The sequence below is a fragment of the Macaca mulatta genome, chromosome 2 (genome assembly GCF_049350105.2).
Source record: "Macaca mulatta isolate MMU2019108-1 chromosome 2, T2T-MMU8v2.0, whole genome shotgun sequence".
NCBI lineage: Eukaryota > Metazoa > Chordata > Mammalia > Primates > Cercopithecidae > Macaca > Macaca mulatta.
This window is the reverse complement of record NC_133407.1, coordinates 42,495,812-42,501,291: the sequence shown is the minus strand read 5'-3', so window position 1 is coordinate 42,501,291 and position 5,480 is coordinate 42,495,812. Positions and strand designations below refer to the sequence as shown.

At 39.4% G+C, this 5,480-nt stretch overlaps 1 pseudogene; it reads right to left on the bottom strand.

Moving 5' to 3' along the window:
* Positions 1-3,830: 3,830 nt before the first annotated feature.
* LOC717610 (actin, cytoplasmic 2-like) lies at positions 3,831-4,956 on the bottom strand (annotated as a pseudogene).
* Positions 4,957-5,480: the final 524 nt, after the last annotated feature.

Here is a 5,480-nt window from a genome sequence, read left to right as displayed (position 1 = left end):
TGACATATTATAAAACACAATTACTGTTGAAATAAAAAGTGTATCAGAATAAGGATTCACTTCACTTGGACATAAACTTACATTTTTCACAATTTTAAACATTACGTAAAAGTAATGTTAGCTTATTTGATCAGTTAAAAAATATTAAGAAGAACATACCCAGGTAAAATAAGCTGTTTGTTTATATTATACTTAATAGTGATATGTCAGAAAAGACAAAGCTGTTTTTATTAAACTCACATTGGTAAACTAATCATTTGCCAAATATTTGCTTAATTATGTGAATTCAGATTCTTAAAAGGTTTCTGAGTTAGCTTCAGGAAGAACCAATTGTAGTGCATTTTTATAGCACATTAAAGTATTAGAAATCTAATTGCTTATATTTTAGGGATTTTATATAGGCATTTATTTATTCTATTAACCAATCAGAACAAATATCCTTTAATTTAAAAGACTTTGTAATCTTATTTATTTACACCCTCCAGAAACAGGAAAATATATACACACATTGAGAGGTAAATGCCTTTCCAAATTACAGACAGAGAGCTCATAGCTTCAATTCTACAATTTTAGCCACAGGTCAAGTAACACAAGAGACACAGAAATTTAAAAACAAAAAGCAAATTTAAAAACCCTCACTAATCCAGATATCAAAAGAGATATTCTCTTTCCTAGTGGCCATGCAATTTCTAATTGATTTGTTTCAAAATAGACAAACATTTAAACAAACAGAAAACAAATTAAAAAGACTAACAAACCAGATTCTCTGTCATCTCTTACCCAACAAAGAATAGGTATCTATCGTCTATCTACACAGATCACCAAATAGCCAGATCATAAGGCCAAACTCCCAGTCATTGCTGTCACCAATGAAGTATAACCTACTGGCTATAAAAGAATCAAAAACAAAAACGAAAACAAAATTAACTGATAGGAAAAAAATTCCTGAGAATATAGAGCTGGCAAAGTTAAAGTTCTATTGCCACTTGGGATTCACCTTAAGGAGCCAAGAAAAAATGTGTCTTGACATAGGCTGCTTATAAAGTATACTTCTGTGGGCACAAAAATAAAGGTGGTATAAATCCACAAAAGCAAAGAAAGTGAAAAAAAAAAACAACCAAGAAGCAGCAGATAAGTGATAGGAAAACTTGGCTCTGAGCAGGAGAACTTATTGTGCATCTCAGCAGGAACTTCAAAATTGTTAAAAGATATTTTTTTCCAAGGTATAGTCATAACTCTCATATAAATATAAAATGAATACTTGGCAAATGTTTTTAATTAACTCATTAATTAATTAATTAATGAGGGGACCAGTAAGATGTTACAACTGATTCAAATGAGAATTTGACTTGAAGAGATTTACATTCCCTACTGGAGAAAATTTCTTTGCATTGTGGTCAGGATTTAAATAAAATACCTATAGACTGAAAATATGTACACTATGCTCAGTTCCACAAGCAGAGTTGGGGAATAGCTTACTCAAAGACAGCCAGAGGCAGAGAGAACCTGAATGAATGAGCTAGACAGAACACTCACTAATATTTTTTTTACCCACTGAAAAATGTTTCAGAGCTATTCACAAAAGAATACAGATGACATAAATCCACAAAATGAAATAAAGTGAAAAAGAAGAAACAGAAAATAAGTGATGGGAAAACTTGGAAAAGTGGTTGGATGAGTAGTAACTGACTGAGTAGAGTAAGTAAATGGAAATGCAAGTGTCAAAAAGGATTATGGCAATGAGAAGCAATCCAGTTTCCTCACAGAACCCCTGAGGGGCTCAGAAGTTAGAAGCACCAAATGCCCCAGAAGGCAGGGATTAAGACTAAAAGCAGGAGAGTCAATAAAATATTTATAAAAGAAACAAAGGCCAAGCACAGTATTCACCTGTAAATCCCAGCACGTTGGGAAGCCAAGGCAGGTGGACTGCTTGAGGCCAGGAGTTCAAGCCCAGCCTGGCAAACATGGCAAAACCCCACATCTACTAAAAATACAAAAATTAGCCAGGCATGGTAGTGCATGCCTGTAATCTCAGCTACTCAGGAGGCTGAGACACAAAATTCGCTTGAACCTGGGAGGCAGAGGTTGCAGTGAGCTGAGATCGTGCCACTGCACTCCAGCCTAAGCACAGAGCAAGACTCTGTCTTAAATAAATAAATACATAAAGACATAAATACATAAATAAAATAAAATTCCAGATTTTTACCTCTGTCCCATCAAAAAAATTGACTAGGCCTGCTTAACTGTATCAAAACTACAGATTTACTTTCTAGGAAATCATTCCAGTGGACTTCTGTAGTCGAAAACACCAAGCATAGCACAGCCTCCTTGAGTTGAGATACAACCTAAATAGAAGGACTAGTGTAAGAGGATGAAGGGCTCCAGGATGATATCTTCAAAAGAAAAAAAAAGTCTTATTCAATGTGCTTGATTCTAGTCAAAGAGGTGTATTAAGTTGAAACATATAAAATTGAAAATATTCAACTATTTTGGGCCTACTAAAACTACCAATCTACCAGTTTCAAGCAAATAAAAACCTGAGGCTATTGTTAACTCCAAGAAAAACAAAGAGTTGACAGGAATGGAAATCTAATCACAGTAAATTATTCAGCTCAACTACAAATAACATTTAAATAGTCAAAATAATATAAACACTGAATGTTGACCAACCCAAAAATTAAATAGTACATATACAGAGCCAATAGAAGGCATAAGTATATATATGGGAGAGGAAGGAGGAACTATTATAAAAGAGATAAATCTTCAACATGCATTGACAGAAGTCAATAGAAAACATCTAAAATTGATATAATAAAGAAAAGTAATATAAGCATATTATTTAGAAGTTGTAGATAAATGCCAGAGAAATAGCTAAGAGAAGCGAAAACAGTTGTTTCTGGAAAGCATGAACTCAGTGAGTAGAAGTGCAATGAAGGACTTCTACTTTATTATAAGCCTTATATACTTTGACTTTTATAATAACTGTATGCATTGTTTGGGGAAAAATAAAAATATTTTTAAAGTATAATACAGAAAGCTAAAAAGCAAACAGGAAACTGAGGGAAATATTTCATTTTTTTTCTTTTTTCCTTTTTTTTTAACAGCAGCACTTTTATTTCTACTTACACAATGACGTTTTGCTGAGGCCTGATGTTCTCACATAACAGTAGAAAACTAACATTTGTTGTCATCTCTTTAAAGAATCCAGAATTGCATACAAAAAAAAAAACCTTACATAAATTAAAAGGATAAATACATGTACAGGTGTAAATGCAAACTACTTCCAACTCAAGGCAAGCAACAGTCCATGGTGTTCTGGCAGGAAAACATCAGCTAAGAAGGAAACTGGGTCCTATGGCTTAGACTGTTCCAACCCTGACAGACCAGCAGGACAGAAACAATTGGTTCAGAAGCCCATGCGAGCCTCTAGAGAAATCCCAAAACACTCAGCCCTGACACATTAATACCCTGCACAGATCGGAGACTGCTGGCCATGCAGACTCACCAAGCTACAGACTTGTCTTCCACAAGCACATTCTTAGCCATGAAGTCACCAAACCACATGTATGTACTAAGGGTTGAAATGAAAGAGATGTACAGAGTATTAAACAAATACCAAGGGGAACAGTTAACTTGAATACAAGGTCAAAAAAAATCAGCAAGTTCTACAATCCAGTGCTGATATCAGATACAAGTTTCAAGGACAATTTCTTTGTGAAGGCTATTCCAGTTTTGTGAGGCTAGCATGAGGTGTACGCATTTGCCAAGGGCAAATTTATACTTCTGAATTAACCCATGCAGCAAATGCTACACATCTACTTGCAGTCCATTTAGAAGCATTTGTGGTGGACAATGGAGGGGTCCAACTCATCCTACTCCTGCTTGCTAATCCATATCTGCTGGAAGGTGGACAGTGAGGCCAGGATGGAGCTACTGATCCACACTAAGTACTTGCACCCTGGGGGGCGTGATGATCTTGATCTTCATAGTCCTGGGTGCCAGGGCAGTGATCTCCTTCTGCATCCTGGTGGCAATGCCCAGATACATGGTGGTGCCACTGGACAGCACCATTTTGGCATACAGGTCTTTGCAGATGTCCACGTCATATTTCATGATGGAGTTGAAGGTGGTCTCGTGGATGCCGCAAGATTCCACGCCCAGGAAAGCTGAAACAGCACCTCCAGATACGAGAACCACTCGTTGCCAATGGTGATGACTTGGCCATCAGGCACCTCGTAGCTCTTCTCCAGGGAGGAGGAGGATGCGGCAGTGGCCATCTTGTGCTCAAAGTCCAGGGAGACATTGCACAGCTTCTTCTTGATGTCACGCTTCATCTCCTGCTCAGCCATGGTAGTGAAACTGTAGGTGCACTTGGTGAGGATCTTCATGAGGTAATCAGTCAGGTCCCAGCCAGCCAGGTCCAGATGCAGGATGGTGTGGGGGAGGGCGTAGCCCTCATAGATGGGTACCATGTGGGTGACCCCTCTCCAGAGTCCATGGCAATGCCACTGGTGTGCCCAGAGGCGTAAAGGGACAGCACAGCCTGGATGGCCATGTACGTGGCCAGGGTGTTGAAGATCTCAAACGTGATCTTAGTCATCTTCTCTCAGTTGGCCTTGGGGTTTGGGGGGGCCTTGGTCAGCAGCACCAGGTACTCCTCCGGGGCCACATGCAACTTGTTGTAGAAGGTGTGGTGCCAGATCTTCTCCATGTTGTCCCACCCCATTGGTGATGATGTCATGTTTGATGGGGTACTTCGGGTCAGGATGCCGTGCTTAGTCTGGGCCTCATCACCCACATAGGAATCCTTCTGGCCCATGCCCACCATCACACCATGGTGCCAGGGGCACCCAACAATGGAGGGGAACATGGCTCAGGAAGCATCGCCCCAGCAAATCCAGTTTTTCACATGTAGGAGCCATTGTCAATGAAGAGCACGGCGATTTCTTCTTCCATTGTGACTGGCAGAGGAGGGGGGTGGTGGAGTGGTGGGAGAGCAGAGTGTGTGGGCTGGCGGCTGTGACTGAGACCCTGACGGAAATATTTCTAACAGTTATACAATAAGATGAATTTCCTTAATTGTATTAGTCCATTCTCATATTGCTATATAAAGAACTACCTGAGACTGGACACTTTATAAATAAAAGAGGTTTAATTGGCTCACAGTTCTACAGACTGTACAGGAAGCATGGCTGGGGAGGCCTCAGGAGACTTACAATCATGGCAGAAGGCAAAGGGGAAGAAGGCACATCTTACATGGCCAGAGAAGGAGGAAGAGAGCAAAGGGGGAGGTGCTACACACTTTTTTTTTTAATTATTATTATACTTTAAGTTCTAGGGTACATGTGCATAACGTGCAGGTTTGTTACATATGTATACTTGTGCCATGTTACTGTGCTGCACCCATCAACTCATCAGCACCCATCAACTCGTCATTTACATCAGGTATAACTCCCAATGCAATCCCTCCCCCCTCCCCC